General features: G+C 37.1%; 1 pseudogene; it reads left to right on the top strand.

Moving 5' to 3' along the window:
- The first annotated feature begins 15623 nt into the window (after window positions 1-15623).
- On the top strand, window positions 15624-19161 carry LOC104853334 (annotated as a pseudogene).
- The last annotated feature ends 1214 nt before the right edge of the window (window positions 19162-20375 follow it).

Here is a 20375-nt window from a genome sequence, read left to right as displayed (position 1 = left end):
TTAGCCTCAATCAATCAGCTTTGGAGGAAGAAAAAGAATAAAAATACAATCAAGTCTACCCCCTATCTCTGTGCAGCCAGTGGGACACATCTTTCACATCTCCAACTCGGTGAGCACTGCTTATAAATAGTTCCAGACAAAAAATGCTGAATAAACCCATGCTATTTTCACACCATGTGAAAAGAAGCCAGCAAGCTGCAAGCCTACAGCCTGTACTTGGGGATTCCAGAAATTTACCAAACATCCTTCTCAAGCCTTCTAACTGGTCGCATTAAGAATTCTTTAGGCATAATGGAAAAACGGCAGACTCTGACCATAAGCAAAGGATGGACAAATGCCTGGGGAGCACTAGGAGAGCGTACAGAGACCAGCTTCCCAGTTACACCTACAACTCCACTGTTGGAGCCCATGACAAAATGGAGATGTCACCCTTCTTTGGTGGAAGAGGATGTGAGGCACACAGCACTACCTGATAAACTGCCTATGTGTAATGGACACAGAACATATACAACTCTGAACTAAGTAGGATCTAATCAGTGCTAAAGAGGCCATGCCAACTGGTTCAATAGAGGGAATTAATACAGGGATCCTGGTTTTGAGATTATTATACCCATAGTAGATATTTAGCTAAATCCTAATCAGCACATATGTAAGAAGGATTCTCAAATCCAGTGAACAAAACACCTCAAAGGATTAGAGGGAATATGTACAAACTTCCCATGGGCTGTACCCACCAGTTAAAGGACAGAACCATATAATTCACCAAGGACCTTGCTCTCTATGAAGTAGCTTTCTCTTAATAATGCAGAAAAGTTACCCAAGGCAAAGCATTCTTCTAGATCCCCAGAGTTTGAAAAGATAAAATTATTTTCAAGCAACTTAGCCACATTCCAAAACAAAGATCAACAATGTTTCCTGGATTACAAACAAATCCAGTACACAGTAAGTTAAAATTAAAATTAAATTTAAGATCAAATAAAAACTGGCCAAAGTGAACAGGGAACTATTATATATGAAAAAGAAAAAAAAATTAATCAAATCTAACCCCAAATTGGCAAAGATCATACTATAAGTAGACAAGTATATTATAACAACTATTTTGTAAATATAATGTACAAGAAGGCATGGAAAAGATGCAGCCAAAATAGAGAACTGTAGGCCAATTCCTTTAGCAAACTTAGACAAAAAATTTTCAATAAGATACTGGAAAATAGGATGGGACAAATCATCAAAAAAATCACACATCATGACTGAATAGGCTTAGTTCCTCAAAGAAAGCACAGATTCTCATGATAGCTGAAGTTTTTTGAAATATAAGTAACAGTATAAAACTAAAGATCCAAGGACATTATTGTACTCCAAGCAAAAGAAACAAAAAGCAAGCAATATTGTGGCATGCCATTCACAGTGAAATTCATTACAACAAACGAAAGACAAAATATTAAAATCAAGCACAGAAAGACGTACTCTGTACAGTAGAGGAAAGCAATATCAAATTCCACATAGGATGTAATGGAAAACAACTGAGACATATCTTGAAGCTACTGAAAGAAGCCAGTTATGTATTCTTTTCCCAGCAAAAAATTGCATTCTTAAAGTGAAAAACACCATAGATGTACAAAAGCTGAAATAATTCATATTAACCAAGCCTGCATTAAAAAAGGAATGAAGAAAACTGGAAATTGTAAGATCATGAATAAATGTAAAAAATACTTTTCTTCTTTTAAGTATCTTAAGTGAGTCATTTTATGAAATAAAAAATAACCACAATATATTATACAGTTGTGAAATCTATAGAAGTAAAATGTAGGACAACACTAGCCCAAAGGTCAGAAATGGAAAGGTGTAACTACCTTCTTGAAAAGTTTGTATACTAGATCATATTACTTGAAAGTAAATTGTGATATGCTAAACCCTAAATTAACTAAGCCCTGAAAGGACACAATGAACAATTGCAACTAATAAATTAAGAGATAAAAAATAATTACAGTAAGTTTAACATACAAACGAGCCATAAAAGAAAGAGAAACGCAAAGCAGTGAATAAAACAGCCATATTTCAAACCATTTAAATAAAATATTAAATACAAATACCTTGGACACCATAATTGAAAAGCATAGATTCTCAACCCGGACTAAAAAGCAAACCAAATAAATGAAGCTTTAAGATGTACCTTTTTGACTTTTAGGATAAGAGTTTGTGAGTCTTGGCCTATGCCTTAACATAACTTTGAAACATAATTCTGAGCTCATCTCACCCTCCCAGTGTCCTAATGGCTTGTGACGTGGAAGATCATAGAGTAACCCCATCATGCCCTCCACGGTGTAAACTTGCTGCTCAATGGTGCTCATTCTCTTCCTACAGTGTGGACTGATGCTTGCTACTAGAATTCCTACCGAAATTCTAACCCAGTAAGGTTCTTGTGAAGGTTGATCTTTCTGTGGATCTTTGTGGCACCTCTTAACCCAGACTTTCTTACCTAATCTAGACATGCAAACCAAAAGGGAGAATCACCTGTGATAAAATAGACAATGTGCAGCTTGATGAGCACTGTAAATGCAGCTTGGGTGTGTATAAAGTACTTAGGAGGTCAAAGAAGAGGGAGAAATTAATTTCATCCAGGTGATATAAAGGGATCCACACAGAAGTGCATGTTTCACACAGACCTCAAAGAATTAGCAGAATTCAGTCACATAGTGAAGAAATAGGGGCAGAAGAAGCAGTGTGCAAAGTCAGAGAAGTGCCAATCCACACGATCAGAGAAACTAGTATTGTGGCGTGGCCAGGCACAGGTGTGGGGCACAATATACACTTGCCTACATCTTTGTCTGCTTTTCAGACTGGGATCACTAGGAAACAGATCAAATTGGTTAACAACCGGGTCATTTATTTGGGAATACTGTGCAGACGAATTCCTGTGGCAGGGAGGGAAGGGAAACAGCTGAGAAGGAGGCACTGAATTTGTAGGCAATCACAGTGACTGGCTGGATCTTATCGCTTCCTAGGATGTGGGCCATTCTTGAAACAAAGTGCGGCACTGACTTTCACCAAAACCATCCTCACAAAGGGCTGAGAGACAAGGGCTTTCACAAACAGCTCTCCAAACATGCCATCCCTAGAGAGATCTTCATGTGATTCAATAATCTACATCTGCCAACCTAGACCACCAACCACACTTCAACCACTTTCCCTTTCCCCTAAAAAATGCCTTTGATGTAAGGAACATTGACCTCCAACCTTTGCAGAGCTAACTTGACAAATTTACAGGGGAGGAAGAGGGGAAGAAAGTGGATATGTCTACAAGGTGACAAAATGCTAGCCATTAACTGATAGAAGGCAGTTGTGCTTCCCTTAGGCCAGCTGGAACCTGCCGATATCTTAGACCAAAAGAGCAGCATTCTTCTAAGGCATAATTACCCTCTAACTATTATTTTAAGTAACAGAACACATCACACAAAATGCTTTTTAAATTTAAATTTTTATTTTTATCAGTAGAGTCTGCAGAACAGAATGATCACATTCATGAAGAACAGTTGGTATAGGCATATAGCACATCTTAATTCTTTTAACCTACTCTCCTTACCCTTTCCCTCCACACTATGTTTCTCAATCTCCTCATATGCAAAATATCCATTTCCGTTTCCTATTATCTATCTTTGATTTTGCTGTTTATTTATACTACAAGTTTGTAATTAAGGATAAACATGATATCTAAGCTTACACTTTTGATTTATTTCATTTAGCATCATGGTCTCTAGCTGTGTCCATTTTCCTACAAATGGCAGAACTTAAGTTTATGAACAGAGTAATACTTCATTGTGTATAAATACATTTTCTTTGCCCATTCATCTGTTGATAGACATATACTCTGATTCCAAAACTTAGTATGATACAATTTAGTATCAAGTTTCTTAAGCAAATCCAAGTCTAAATGCTAAGAACTGTTATTCATTTAATTTATCTTTTTGTGCTATTAAAGTTATTTTCCCTTCAAACACCCATACTCAAAATAATGAAAATGTAATATTTTAATCAGTTAGATTACTTTCATTAAATTACAACTATTAGAAAGTGTATACTGTGTGTCAAGACGTTGTGCTAAAGGTTTCTTCCACCTGTGATCTTTATTTCTGCTACTTCTTTACACAGAGACCCATCCTCAAATGTGTCAGGGGAAGAAAGGGCTTCACTTGGCTGGGCTGGAAAGCTAGACCCATTGCCTTATGCTATTACTATGAGAAACTATGCTTGAAATTCTATTCAACTAACTTATAAATTAAGGTGTACATATGTGATTTTGTGTTTATTTCTTTGCCTTGATGGTTATATTGGTATTTTCTTTTGCATTGGCTACCAATCTGCAAGCTGATGTCACAAACATGTGTTCTTGTATTTATTGGTGTCCTGCTTCCATAAAGATGTTTGCTCACAGTGAATTAATTGAACTAAATGAGTTACAGGGGGGTAGGAATGTTATATGATGATGAGAATTTCAATGGCTCCTTCAAGCCACCATTCAGTTGTTCATTTACTCCATGAACATATGGTGCACATTGACCATGGGCCAAGCTCTCAGCCAAGGATGTAGATGTAGAGATGAATGAGAGTGACCTATTTTACAATGGAGAAAGATGCTGCAATAATCATAACGCAATGTGAGGGGCGTTGTCCTGCTGAGATTGACAAAGTTCTGGGAGAACACAGGAGAAGGGAAATCTACTTTAGACAAAGACAATTAGGGAGATTTTCACACAGAAGCTTGTGTTTTAACTAAATCTATCTGCATTCGAGGTGTGTGTGTGTGTGTGTGTGTGTGTGTGTGTGTGTGTGTGTGGTGGAAGATACTGGGATATAAGAAGATATTAACAAACATCGAAGTGGTTTGAAGTTTTGTTGCCTGCTTTAAAATATTTTGAATGTTGCTAAAAGCTTTTCTTTAAAGCTTTCATCATGGCTCTCATTAATTAATCAGGGAACTGTAAGATATTCACAAGTGACACAAATGACAAATTCAAAGAACCACAAACAGGAAAAATAACTAATTGTGAAATCAATTTTTAAGATACATTCAAAACTAGATTATGTTTAGAAGTGGGGGAGTGAGGGAGTAGGGGCACAGGTGGGATTGGTGGCAGGGAATGAGGTATGTGGAGGACAATCAATTATATGTCTCCTAAACTTGTCCAGGTGTGGTGCATGCCTGTAATTCCAGCACTTGAGAGGCTGAAGCAGGAAGATAACTGCAAGTCTAAGGCCAACTTAAACTATGCAGTGAAATCCTGTCTCAGAAAAAAAAAAATGACTCAAACACAGTGAAAGGCTCCAAGATACCCAAGGATTAAGTATCTTAGAAAAGTTTCTTGGACTCAGCCTAGTCTTCCATTGAAGTATATAGAAATCCTTTTCTTTAAATTTCAAAGCTTTTCACAGATTTTTTTTCAATGTGAACTTAATTCTTAATATTCTACATTTATTGTGGCAGGGCAATAATGTAAGAATATTTTGTAGGTTTCACTTTCATGTAAACCCCTTCAGTTGGTCACTTATCCTTAGAGTCTAGCACAGCGTTGAGCTTACAACTGACTCTCACTAAATGTTTACTGAATGAATGAAAGGAGAGGGCTGATTTGGAGTTGGAGGCAGATCTAAATAGAACGTAGCAATGCTAAAAGGAGTCATTATGCTGACAATATAATATCTCAAGAAAAAATATTTCTACATACTAAAATGCAGGTGCTAATTATTTAACAATATTCATAGCCATCAAATAACTTATATGGTAATAATATTAAATAATTATTTATAAACAGAAGATGCATTCTAGCATGATTTAGAACATGAAGACCTGTCCTTCAATCTGTTATATGTATACAAATGGCCAAAAAAAAGTAGCAGCAACTTCATTTGAGGTAACAGAAAATTCTGATTCATGTGCATCAAACTGTCAAACTTTGTTGACCTTTATTTTCCCTCTGGTGTTAGCTTTTGTTCTTGCCCTTTGTTGGTGCCTTGAGTCTAACTGATTGACAAGTGTGGCAAATCCCACTGTGGCAGAGCTTTCTAAAGAAGTTTCATGATCACATATGAGCAGGCTTTGACCCCAAACACAGCTTATTAACCTGGATGCTTTTGGGTTGTGCCAGTCTCCAGAGCTCCCTCCAGGCCATCCAGTTGAGCTCATGGCCATTAGCATTTTCTGAGGAGCCCTGGGTCAAGCAAAAACAAAACATGAAGTAAAAGAAAATGAATAATCCTTATTGAATTTAAAAAGGAAGAACACTAATAAATAATGTTTTTGTCCACGTTCAATATTTTTTAACAAAAGCATTTGAGAAACCGATTGACATATTTCTTTCAATGCAAGCTTAGAAATTGTGCAAAAACAGAATGAATAAACTATAAGAGTACATAAGATCCTAATGATATAATGGACAGTGTGAAATGGGAAGAAAGGGGCTAAAAGTGTAGGGAAAGTGGGAAGTGTAGGGGAAAGCTAATAAGGGAAAAGAAAAAAAATATGAGAAAATGAAAAAATGGAAATGAAGTGTTTATAAAGGGGGAGGGAGGAGGGGTGAAAGGAGGGCAGGGACAAGGGGAAAAATGAGAACCAAGACTTGTCATGTAAAGGTACAAGATCCCAATAATGAATGTAACTGAACTGTATACCTAAAATGTACCAATAAACTCAATGAGGGAAAATAAAAAGAATTGGGATTTAGTATGTACTCATTTCTTCTCTTGCTTTTCTTTTTTTCTTTCCTGGTACCAGGGATCAAACTTAGGACCTTGTGCTTGCAAGGCAGGTGTAGCACCACTGAGCTAAATCCCCAGCTTCTCTTGCTTTTTAAGATACCTAAAGTCAGCTTGTGGCTGCCAAGTAGTTCACTATTTACTGAGTCTATTTAACCTTCTAATGTTAAGTTACAAATACCTGTTTAAAAGTCATGAGGTATATAGAAATGCTGTTTTAAAAATTCAGATGTTTATGAAATATCATTTACCTTATATTTGTATAACTTAGGTATTATAATTTTGTGTTATTGATATATTGTTATATCAATAACACAATATTATCTTTGCTGCTTCTAGTTGGGCATGATGAAAACAAAGCAAAAAGATATCTGAATTACCAATCTTCAAGAAGGTAATAACAATTCTGTTATATATACATATATGGCTTCCAAATAGCTTGAGAAGAGCCAGACTAAGCATAAAAAGGAATCCAGGTACATAATACTAGTCCAAAATTGTCTCAGGGGTTAGTGTTCTTGTGAAATCATAAGAATGTGCATTTAAAGTAGACACAGTGTTTAGGGTGATGGATGGATACAGTCAAGATATGGAGATGTGCAAAATAAGCCTCACATTATAACCTCTGACATATCTGTAACAGACAATCCACTGGGGAAAACTACAAAGCAAAGTAAACTTAACTCTAAACTTAAAATTTAGAATACTCTAGATACCCTCTAGCTTTGTATCCACTATATTTTTCTCTGTTTATTTCTGTTTTGTCCCCCATCCCTCGTAAATTTTACCCCTGCACCAGCTAAAATCACTCTACTAAGGGGAAACTCATTGCATGAAAGTTCCTGGCTTATGTTGGCTTTTGTTACATAGATGTAGTGCATGCTCATATAGTTAAAAGTACCAAATTAATTATTACTACAATTTGTTAGTTACTAGGCTATGCTTGATGCTATTGTTATTAATAGCTGTCCTAATCTAACCAGGATGTTATACCTGTTTTCATCAGTTATTCTCCCTTGTATGACAACACTGTGATGGTCTGGGGTCATAACCATCACCATAGTCCATTACCAAAGGACTGCATACTGAGCCACATAGATAGCAACTTCTTTTCAACTTTAATAAATTGGGAAGGTGGATCTTGGGATATACAACACGACCAAGAACCACCTATACCTAGAAGACATCTCTCAGGAATAAATATTTCTTAGGAAAGCCTCTACACAAGGGGTAAAGCTATCTACCATAAGAAATCTACAAGCAACCAAAAAATACAGTACAATAAAGAAAATGACAAGATGCAGAAGCAAATCGAAATGTCAGACCTCCAGCCCACCCAGGACAAGTCCAGGTAACAATGAGACAGAGGAAATTGGAAACTACCCACCTGAACTTTCTGAAATGATAGCACCAGAATTTAAAAAGAGATAAAAATAGATGGATGAGGCTATAGAGACAATAATCTCTTAAATAAAAAAAGATGATCAAAATGAAGGATGAAGGATATGCTTAATGAATCTAGAGTACACACAGATTTAAAAAAAACAAAAGAGGTGCTTAGGCAAGCAAAAAACAGTATGAAATTATGAATGCCCAAGATAGGAAAGAAATGGAATCCATGAAACAGTTTCAAACGATGTCCAGGAGACTAAAATTTTATTGAAAGTATATGCAATGAACTGAATGAAAGCAAGGACAGAATATAGATCTGTGAGACAAGGTTGCAGTTAACACCCATGGAAAGAAAGATATCTTTAAAATATCAAGGGACCATCAAAATTCAATGAAAGCACTGCAAGATTATGCAAAGAAGAACAACATAAGATTGACTGGTGTCAATGAGAAAGCCAGAGTCAGTGCAAACAGCATAGAAAACTTGTTTACAAAAGCAATGGCAGAAAACTTCATGAACATGGAAAAAGAAGTTGACATACAAGTAAGTGAGGCATATAGAACTCCAAATAGCTATGACCAAAATAAATCCACACAAGGGCATATAATAATTTAGATTGCAGAAATTCAGCACAAGAACCAAATATCTTTTTCATTAAGTTTATTGGTACATTTAAGGTAAATAATACTGTTGCATTCATCATTGGTATCTTGTATCTGTACATGGTGTATCTTGGTTATTTTTCCCCATTTCCCTGCCCTCCCTTCATTCCCTTCACTCTTGCCTATTTACAAAGACTTTGTTTCCATTTTTCCTTTTTTAATATTTTTTCTTTTCCCTTATTTCTTTTCTTCTACCCTTTCCATGTCCTCTTCTCCTTAAGACATTTTCTTCCTATTTCACACCAAGAACCAAGCTACTAGAGAAAGGAATCAAATTACCTATAAAGGAAAGCCTATCAGAATCACAGTAGATTTCTCAGCACAAACCCACAAATCAAGGAGGGTTTATAAGGAAGTATTTCAAGTCCTAAAAGAAAACAACCTCCAACCCAGATTGATGTATCCTACAGATACAGATTTCAGAATCAGTGGAAAATAACATACTTGCACCACAAAAAATAAGTGAAGAAATTCACAACTAACAAACTATATCTACAAAATGCATGGAAGGACATTTTGGCTAGAAGTAATAAAGACCACAATTCCAAAAACATCAATAGAAAGAAGCCACCAGGCAGGGTAAGCAATTAAACAAAGGGGAAAGACAAGGACCCAACAGCAGGAAATATGACAAGGATAAGCCAAAATATATCAGTTATAACCATCAATGTAAATGGTCTCAATCTACCAATTAAAAAGAAAAGACTGACAAAAATGGATCAAGAAACAAGATCTAACAGTATGCAGCATGCAAGAAACACATTTAACTACAAAAGAAATCCATAGACTGAAAGTCAGAGGACAGAAAGCAGTACTCCATGTGACAGGAACCCAGAAAAAAATAGAGGTAGCTATTCTATTTGTAGACTATGTGAACTTCAAGCCAAGATTGATAAAAAGAGACAAAGAAGGTTATTTCATACTTGTTAAGGGGAAACTCCAAGAAGAAAAAATAATAATGATAAATATATATGAACCAAATAGCAGTGCATTCAACTATATAAAACAAATATTAGTGGTCATGAAAAGTCTAATAAGCCCTAACATGATTGTAATGGGGGATCTTAGTACCCCATTGTCATAAATAGAACAATTAGACAAAAAATAAAGAAGAAAATTTCAGAAATGAACTAAACTTTTGAACAAATGGATTTAGTAGATATCTACAGAGTGTTCCACCTCACATGAGAATACACATACTTCTCAGCTGCACATGTGTTGTTCTCCAAAAATAGAATGCATACTAGCTCATAGAACATGCTTAAGCAAATGCAAAAGAACTGAAATTATCCCATGCATGTTATCTGACCATGATGTAATGAAATTGCAAATCAGTGTCAAAAGCAACCACAAAAACTCCATGATCACATTGAAATTAAATAACACCCTCCTGAACAACCAATGGGTCCAAAATGAAATTAAAGAAGAAATTAAACAGTACCTACAATTAAATGATAATGCCAATACATCATACTGCAATATATGGGGTGCAATGAAAGCAGACATAAGAGGAAAAAATAGCAGGGAATTCCTGCATCAGGAAAATAGAACAAGGTCAAATAAGCAACCTAATGTTGATTTTCAAATATCCAGAAAAAGAAGAAGTCAAGGCCAAAGCTTGTATGAGGGAGGAAACTATGAAGAGCAAAAATCAATGCAATTAAGACTCGAATTCAAAGAATAAATTAATCAAACAGTTGGTTCCTTGAATAATTTAATAAAATTGATAAATCTTTAGCCAACCTTATCAAAAAAAGGAAAGAAAAGACTCAAATTCGTGCAAATAAGAATGAAAAGGATGAACTCACAATGGATCACATTGTGAAATCACCCATTCATGATAAAAACTACAAAATATTGGAATAGATGGTCTTTATATTAATCTGATAAAAGCCATCTGTGACAAACCAACAGCCAACATAATAGCAAATGGTCAAAGCCTGAAAGCGTTCACTCTAAAAAGAAGAATAAGACATGCATGTCTCCTATCACACTCCTATTAGATATTGTTCTGGAAAGATTAGCTAGAGCAATAAGACAAAAGAAAGAAATAGAAGGAATAAAGATATGAAAGGAAGAAGTTAAATTATCATTATTTTCAGAAGACATGAGACTCTACATAAAAGACCCCCAAAACTCCACCAAAAGACTTCTATACTTACTAACCAAATTCAGTAGCATAGCTGGATCCAAAGTCAATATTCAAAATTCATAACATTTGTCTACAAAAATAACAGGCACAAACACACTTGGAAAGAAATTAGGGCAAACAACCCTTTGACAATAGCATCTAAAAAAAAGAAAAAGAAAAAAAGAAATACCTAGGAATCCATCTCACAAAGTAAAAGATCTTTACATTGAAAATTACAGTACTCTAAACAAGGAGATTGAAGAGAATGAGAAAATGAAAAGATATTCCTTGCTCTTGGGTAAGAAGTACCCAATGTAGTAAAACTGGCCATAACTGCCCAGATTAAATAGATTTAATGAAATTCCAATCAAAATAGCATTTGCATACCTCACAGAACTAGAGAAAACATTCCTAAAATTCATTTGGAACCAAAAGAGACATAGAATAGCAAAAACAATTCTGGGCAACAAAGCAGGGCTGGGGGCATCATAATCCCAGACTTCAAATTATACTACAGAGCTACTGTGGTACTGGCAAAAAATACAGATCTGAGGATCAGTGGAACAGACTGGAAGATGCAGAAACAACCTCAAACACACTCAGCCACCTTATTTTTGACAAAGGAGCCAAACAGTTTCACTGGAAGAAGATAGTCTCTTTAATAAATAATGCTGAAAACTGGCTTTCCACATGCCAACAACTAAAATTATGTCTCTCATCACGCACTAAACTAAAATCAAAATGGATCAAAGATCCAGGTATTAAACCAGGAACACTATATCTGCTGGAAGAGAGAGTAGGCAGAACTCTTGAAGACATAGGTGTAGGCAAAGACTTCATGAACAAAATCCCAATTGCACAAGAAATATTACAAAGATTCAACAACTTGGATCTCTTCTTATTAAAAAGCTATTGTACAACAAAAGAAATCACCAACAGAGTGAAAAGACAATCCACAAAGTGAGGAAAGTTTTAGCCAGTTGTTCCTCGAACTAATATCCATAACATGTAAAGAAATTTTAAAAAAAACATACACCTCAAATTGAAAGACACAACCCAAAAAATGGGCATCTGAAATGAGTACAGACTTCTTAGATGAAGATGTACAAATAGCAAATAAATATAAGAAAGTGTTCATCACTGGTCCTTCAATTAGGTCATTCAATTACACTAATAACACTAATTACAACACCGAGATGCCATCTCAATCCAGAAAAAAAGGCTGTTATGAAGAAATCAACCAATAACAAATGCTGTGGGGGGAACAAAAGGAATCCTTCTCCACTGTTGGTTGGAGTATAGACAGCTGCAAGCACTGTGGGAATCAGTGTGGAGATTCCTCAAGAAATTAGGGTTGGAGGTCCCATTTGACCCAGCTATTCCCCTTCTGGGCATCTTCCCAAAAGAATTAAGTGGATCATACAACAGTGATATATGCTCACTCACATTATAGAAGCACAGTTTGCAACAGATTAATCTTGGAAACAATTCAAATGCCCATCAGCTAATGAATGGATAAAAAAAAATTTTTTTTTCTCACACAATGAAGTACTACTCTGCCATAAAGAAGGATACACTAGAGACATTTATAGCTAAGTGAATGCACCTTGAGAGTATACTCTTAATTGAAATAAACTGGGCACGTGTAAATATCTCATTGTCTGTCTGACATGAGAAACTGAAAGTGTAAATAAGGACTAAAATGTTTAATAGATATTGGGAAATGGGAAGAAATTCTTCAAAAGGAATGGGGAACAAAGGAGGGGGAAGGAGAAAAGGAAAGAAGGGAGAAGAAAAAAGGAGAAAAGAAGGATAAAATGGAAACAAAGCTTTGTGAATAAGGAGAGAAAAGGAACTGAAAGATGGGAAGGACAATGGGGAAAAAAGAGAAATTAAGATAATTATGTACAGGTACAAATGCCCTACAATGAAGGTGATCATTATGTATACCTAAATTGCACCACTAAAATTATTTTTAAAAACAAGTGCAACAAAAAAATGTGAAAATATTGTGAATAAAATTTATAAATAATACATGAAATAAGTAACTGGTAATGCATTAATGAGTTAGAAATTAGGTTGAAGAATGTCCTCAAATGGCTTCAGAAAAGAGACACTGTGACCTGAGAAAAGAAACAATAGAAAAAGAAGGTATCACATCATAGCAAAAGTACCTTGAAATGTATAAAATTATTAAATTGACAGAACTGAAAGGATGAATACAGAAAGCAGTAACTACAGTTAGAGATACTGAAACATTCTTTTCAGTAACTGATAGAAATATAAAAAATAAAACAGGCAAACAAACCAAACTGGAGATAACACAAATCTAAAAATTATATTTTATATATTTATATTCAGATATGTGAATCTATAAGAATATCTGCATAATTTACATTTCTCTGTACTTGATAAATTCTTTACTCAGCAAAGAACATTTTTTATTTTTGAGAACATATAGAATATTCTTAAATAAACTATATGTTAGGAAACTGCAGTATTAAATTTTAAAGGATCAATTTCATACAGACTGTATTTCCTCAAGAGTGCATTAAAATTAAGAATGTATCACAAAAATAGATCAAAGTTCCACAGGCTTGGAACTTAAAAGCATATAAAACAAGTAATCTTCCTGACTGAAAATAAACAAAGTTAAGTTATGAAATGCTTAAAATGGAGAGGTAATGGCATATTACTTATTGGTATATCAGCCAGAAGTGAAATAGTATTTAGAGAAAAAAATCTCGACTTCAAATATATCATGGAACATTTAATATTTGATAAACATGCAAAATAGTCTGCTTAAGAATGTAGAGTGAAAAAAGCACACTTCAAGAGAACAAAAAATTTCTAAAGAAAAAGGAGAAATCAAGAAAGAGAAAACATAGATATTAATAAAAACTAAAAGCTGATTAATTCTTGGCAAAGACATGTAAAGACTAGTAAGACTTTAGACAAAGGAAAGAAATGCGATGCATAAAAACAAAAAAGTGCAGCAAAACAGACTTTAAAATAATAAATTTCAGGCTCAAAAATGTTTAAATTCCTGAAAATGTGCAAATATCAATATTTGTACAAGAAAAAAAGAAAAACCTAACTGAAAAAATTAATATCAAATTGTTCAAGGCAGTGCCAGAATCTTCTCCAAATGAAACCAGATTTCAGACTCTTCTTACACATTGCAGCAGGTAACTTTTAAGGCAACTTGTTTCAGAGATAAAATAAGGTTTAAAAATTTCCAGCACATTTTATACCATTTAGTTTCAAACAATAAAGAAAAGAAAGTTGCATGCTTATTTTTATCAGAACATAAATGTAAAAATATGAAATAAACAATTAGCTAATTGAACCCAACAGTGAGTTTTATAACACAACATGTTCGAGTAAGTGTACAACATGGGAAAAAAATCTATCGACAAGTGTTAGGAAAGAGGAAAACTACTTTATGTGATTTTTCTCATCAGATGTCTAAAATTTAGTAAAATCCGGCTTATGATTTTACAAACTAAAAACTTTTAGAATATTATAAATAATGAAAATCTACAGCAATATTATAATCAATAGAGAAATTTTAAATGCATTCCTTGCAGTTCTTTAGGACTGCTACTTTTAAAGATTATTGAAGCCCTAGTTAATGCTCAAATAAAAGTAAAACAAATAACAAAGGCAATGTGTTCGTCACTTTCTTGTCGCTGGGAGGAAATATAGGACATATAGATCTGATCAAGGAGAGTTTTATTTTGGCTCCTATTTCCAGCCCATGGTCAGCTGGCTCCAAGATAGAAATCAGATGGCAGAAGGGTCCGAAGGAGGGAAAGGTCCTCAACTTATGGCAGCTAGGACACACAGCAGGAAAGGAAGAGCAGGAGGCAGGAACACACCCTTCCAGGTCACGTGCCCAGTGACTTCATCCAGGCCCCTCCTATCAGTACTCGTGGAAGCTATGAATCCACTTACGAGAACCCCGCCCCACGATTCAGTTTCCTTCCACAGACATGAGAGCTCTGCGGGACATTTTAGATCTAAACTAACAGAAGAGGAAAAAAAACCATTCCCCAAATGATCAAATTACTTAGAGGCAATGTTAGAAAGAGAACAACTCTTCGTACAAACCGAGGATTTGGAGAATTTCACAAATCTGTTGCCCTCAAGTTGATTTACTTACATTAGCTCTAATTTGTGCATTAGAAACACATAAATATATAAGTGAATGAATGAACTCATACTCAGGTACACATGTGATCACACATGTTACATAATATAAACAATCCTCCCTGTGAATCTCCAGTGGGCTAGTTGTCAGACTTCCTGCAGCCCGAAAACCTTGGATTCTCCAGCCCTGTATATAAAAGGCCGTGCTATCTGCATATAACTCACGCACATTGCCCTGTGTACTTTAAAATCATCTCAATATAATGTAACGCTATGAAAATGGCTGCTCTACTGTGCTGTTTGGAGAATAATGAGCCCCAAATTCTCTGCTTGTTCAGTACCGATGCAGTTTTCTGACCAAATATTTCAGACCCACATATGATTGTTTTTTAGGTCATTATAACACTTGGACTCGAACCCTGCATCAAGGTGTAGAGATTTTAGAGGAAGAGAAAGCAAAGCAACACCTCTGACCGCTGCACTGAGATGGCGCAGGAAGAGTCGCTAAAAAGTTACCATAATAGCTATGGTAAAAATGATGGTCGCTAAAACCATAGTCGAGTGTGGAAGTTGTGAACAGTACGCTATGTTCACCATGTATTTTGAAGGTAGAGCACACAAGATTGGCTGGTGGGTTGCAACACGGAGGGCGAGAGAAATAGAACCATCAAGGGAGGCTCCAAGGATTTTGGCCTGAAAAAATGCCACGAACGACCAACAGGACCTGTATTATGTCCAAAACTTTGCTTGTCCACTCCTTAAAATCACTTCTTTCCTTTCTTGATGAATGTTAGCTCATAGCACCAAGATTTTCTGTAAGTCTGAAACTTCAGAGCTACCTTTAAGTCTTCCCTAATTTATTTTCACTCTTGATTTGCCTCCAGTTGAGCTTTTTTTTTTTTCCCGTTACTCTCCCGTCTGAATTTCATCTCCGACGCTATCCTTATACATAGAAATCTTTCTATTCGTCAAGGCTTCTCTGACACGCTTGCCTTGTTTGACCTTCTCATCTGGATTTCATTTCTCTCTTATTTAATGTCGCAGAGGAGAAACACTCTGATCACAGATGGATAACTAACTACATAATGTAATAGTCATCACTTTGTTCCAGAAGTGCATAGGCCTGGGGAGCATACAGAACCTCCACTGGTGTCACACTTCCAGCAGGATAAAGTATAGTCAGCACATATGCCTGACTTTGAGGTGTGTTTAAGGCTGGTGGTGGATGAAGGTGTCAGTGTGACACTGAGAGGAGGGAATTTGCTTTCTGGGCTCTCTCAGTGTGACATCGCATATCTGAGACACCACATGAATTTAGTAGCAGATGAACCTGTGTTTAAATCTAGCTCTGGCATTTGTCTTTGTGACCGTGGAAGTGTTATGTCATTTCTCCATCCCTCCTTTTCGTACCTAAATACTGAAGGTATTTGTCTTAGTTCTCTGTCCCTGTAACAGAATACCAGAGACTGAGCCATCTGTAAGCGCAGAGATTAATTTTGCTCATGGTGGAGGCTGGGAAGTCCAAGAGCATAAAACTGGCATTTGGTGAAGGCCTTCACAATGTGTCACCCCATGGCCAAAACTGGAAAGTCAAGCAAGGGAAAGAACTTGAAAGTAAAAGAGGACTGAGCTGGATTTGTATCAAATATATTCTCGCAGCAACAAACCACACTTTGTGTGAAACATGAAAGCAGAGCCCTTAAGACATAATCATCTCTTAAACATCCCATTCCCAAGCCTGTTGCATTAGGGAGTAAGTTTCTAGCACACAAATTTCAGGGGACACATTCAAACCATAGCGGTGTTCATGTTTATTTCTAGGTTATGTGAGAATTAAATAATTCAGTGCACATTCTGTTAGTCCACTTTCCCATTGTGGGACACAGCAGCAGAGCCCCACAACTTCAGAGGACAGCTTTAATTTGGCTCATACTTCAGGGCATTCGTTCCGTGGTCAGCTGGCTCTGACACAGAAACATCACAGTGGAAGAGTTTTGCAGAAGAAAGCTGCTCAGCTCATTGCAGCCAGGAAACAGAGAGAGAAGGAAGGAGTAAGGGAGGGAGATCTATCACCTTCCAAAGGCATGATCCCGTTGACCCACTTTTCCAATCATGTCCACCTCCTAACAGCACATTCAGATAGAATTTAGCAGTGGATAAATCCACTGGTGAGTATAGCACCTCTAGGATCCGATCATCCCTCTACAGCCCCCCCAAACACATGGGACTTTTGAGAGATGGTCTAGATCTAAACCATAACATGCACAAAGGTGTATTTCACTGGGCCAAATGATAATGCATGTTTAGTAGGCGTAAGTGCCACTCCTCTGTGAGCCAGAGGTGAATCCCCCTGGTAGTAAGTCAATCTCTTAGGAAGATTAATGAACCTGACATGCCTCTGTGAGATACTTTACTGGCTGGCACCTGTAATACATTTTCTTGATGGCCTGATAGTGTCACTTCTTCACACGCCACGCAAAGTGACTTGGACCTCACAAAGGATCTGCCTCTTTGAGTTGCAATCCTCCCGTTGTTTCCTCCAATGAGATAATCTTGCTGTACTTTGTGATTGAAACTAATCATCCTGTTCAAATTGCATGGCTGGAGGGTTTCTCCTTAAGAGAATTGAATTTCCCATGCAGTTGACATTGCCATTTTCCCTATGGAATATAACAAGAACCATTTCTAGTTCTTTTGACATTCTTAGGGTGCAAGATCAGCAGTTCCTCTAATAGAAACCCTACAGCCTCATTGACTATCTACAGGTCACTGGCTTTTGAATGATGGAATGAAATATACAAGCAGGCTTATGGAGTCTTGATGGATGCTTTCTGGAGGATATTCATAAATTAAACCATCCTGACACACTAGGGAACCTGTACTGTAATACCTTCTCCCAGGGAGAGAAAAGAATAAGAATGATGCTCATGTCTTCACTTCTGTTTACAAAGTGCATCTCTCTCTGATACCATAGAAGCTGACAGCATTTGCTGAGGGATAAGTTATATTCACAGTGAATTTAATTTTGAAGTAAAGGAAGAGTATAATGGAAATTACAAAATAACAGTACTATTTAAGAATGTTTTGGTATATTTTCCTGTAGAAACTCAGAAGTTTATCCATAATTTCCTCTCTTTATTACTTTTATCCACTGTAAAATCCTGCTTGTGTAAAATAAAAAATTAATTCTATGGGAATTCTGTTGACAAATGTATGACTTATCTACCACCTGATATTTTTTTTTCCAACTTCAAAATAGTGTAATTTTGTCCCAACAGAGGAGGTTGAGATGTAAAACAGAGGCACAGCTGAGTGGGCACTGTGACTAGGGTCACCACGAGAGAGGCAGTGAAGTACAAGAACGATGTTCCGCAGCAGCAGGCTGTTGGCACAAAGGAGAGGGTGGAAGTAGAGGAAGAAAGGCAGGCTCAGGAGTAAACAAGGGCTGACTCTGCCTCCTGGAAACACAGGCTCCAGCTGTTTGATGAGGAGCTGAACCATGCACCTGGCTGCTGCTCTGCAAAAGCTGGAGGCAGTGGAGGAAACTGCTCATGTGAATGAGGCAGGTATGGGTATGGGTATGGGAAAGCAGGCTCTCAAAGATGAAGAAAAGATGGGACTCCAGAAAGTCCAACTTATGCAAGAAAACATCGCCGAAGAGCCAGAGAGAAAGTGCGAAGAGGTGGCGCATGTGTTGATTACTGAGGGAGACTTGGCAAGCTCACAGGAAGGAGGGGAACTGGCAGCGACCCAGTGCCAGGAGATGGATGAGCAGATCAGACTGATGGACTGGAACCTGACATGTCTGAGTGCTGCTGCAGAAAAGCACTTCCAAAAAGAAGACAAATACGAGGAAGAGGGAAAGATTCTTACTGTGAGTTCAAGGAGGCAGAGATGTGTGCCGAGTATGCTGTGAGACTGGTAGCCAAACTGGAAAAGACGACTGGTGATTTGTAAGATGAGCTGAAATGCACCAGGAGGATCAGCTCTGTACGCAAAGTGCGCTGGACCGGGTTCTCCTTCATCTGAATGAGAAGCATCGCCCCCCCACACTCGACTGCTTCTCCCTCTAGCGCCAGCACCCAGCCTGCCTGCCTGGAGCCGACCTTGAACCTGAGGGCTGCTCTTTGGGAGGGCTACTTTCTCCTCTCAGCATCCTCTCTGTGCACCCACTTTTCCTGCATCCCCTTGTCTTTTTCATCAAGCTATCCTTGCCTCTTCCCACAGATCTCACATGGGCTAGAGGCTGAGCACTTTAGGGACACGGGCACAACGTGAAATGTCTTTAAAAGCACATTGTGACATACATATCTGTAGTAACTTTTTTGGTTGTTGTAGCAACTAACTGTAAAATACTAGATAACTCAAACATCCATAAAAGAGCAGAAAAGGTGAAACTACAGGCTTGTTGTGGACTACCTCTGGACAGATTAGTAAAAGAAACTTAAAAATCTCAGATGTGTATAAATAATCAGGATGAAGACAAATAAAGGAAAATAAGAAGCTCAAAGATTCAAATTCTCAGCTCCAGACATCAGAAAGGATCTAAACGTTTCTAAATGTGTCCTAAAAGCTGTGTCTCTCCTCTGGCTGCAAGGCTTACATTGCAGAAATCCAGACACAAAACCTGGTAATTCGCCTGGTGGGATGGCTGTGTAAGTTCAGTGCTCAGCCTTGAAAGGTTTCTGAAGTGAAGGTAAGGCTGCTGACCAGAAAAGAATGGGGCCCCATAATTTAGAATTGAAACATCTGTTCAGCACCTGACAGGATCTAGGAATAAGAAACACCTCCATCCTGATAAAATTTGCTTGCCAGAGGAAGGCACTTTCCTACCCTTAGTGGTGGAAGCATCCCCACCCTCAGAACACACCTGCATCCCCACTTTGGCCTGTAAGGCCTATAATAAGGCTCAAATCCAAGAAGGCTTGGCTTCTACAGGTGGGGTACACAGTGTGACCTACAGGGAGATACATTATAGTCCCAAATAGCTTCTTGAGTTTTCTAATGCTTACAAGCAGAGAGCTGGAGGATGTAGGGAAATAGTAGAAGAAATATGAACTTGACACAGGCTGTTTTACACATATGGGCCCAGTAAGCAGAGATTCTGAATTTATTGTTGCCATTCTTGGAGCTAAAAAAAATGCTAATAGTTTACTGGGCTTTTTGGCTATATTGGGGATCAAACCACAGCTCACTGCAAATGAGGTAAAGATGCCTGACATTCCTTTGTTGAGTGCTGATCAGGGATCAAAGTCTCACGGAAATAGGAATGCTGGAGTGGATATGC

Source organism: Fukomys damarensis, unplaced genomic scaffold (assembly GCF_012274545.1).
Source record: "Fukomys damarensis isolate Sample0158 unplaced genomic scaffold, DMR_v1.0_HiC HiC_scaffold_5, whole genome shotgun sequence".
In the NCBI taxonomy this organism is placed as follows: Eukaryota; Metazoa; Chordata; class Mammalia; order Rodentia; family Bathyergidae; genus Fukomys; species Fukomys damarensis.
The sequence above is the reverse complement of the archived record's forward strand: the minus strand, read 5'-3'. Positions and strand labels throughout refer to the sequence as shown.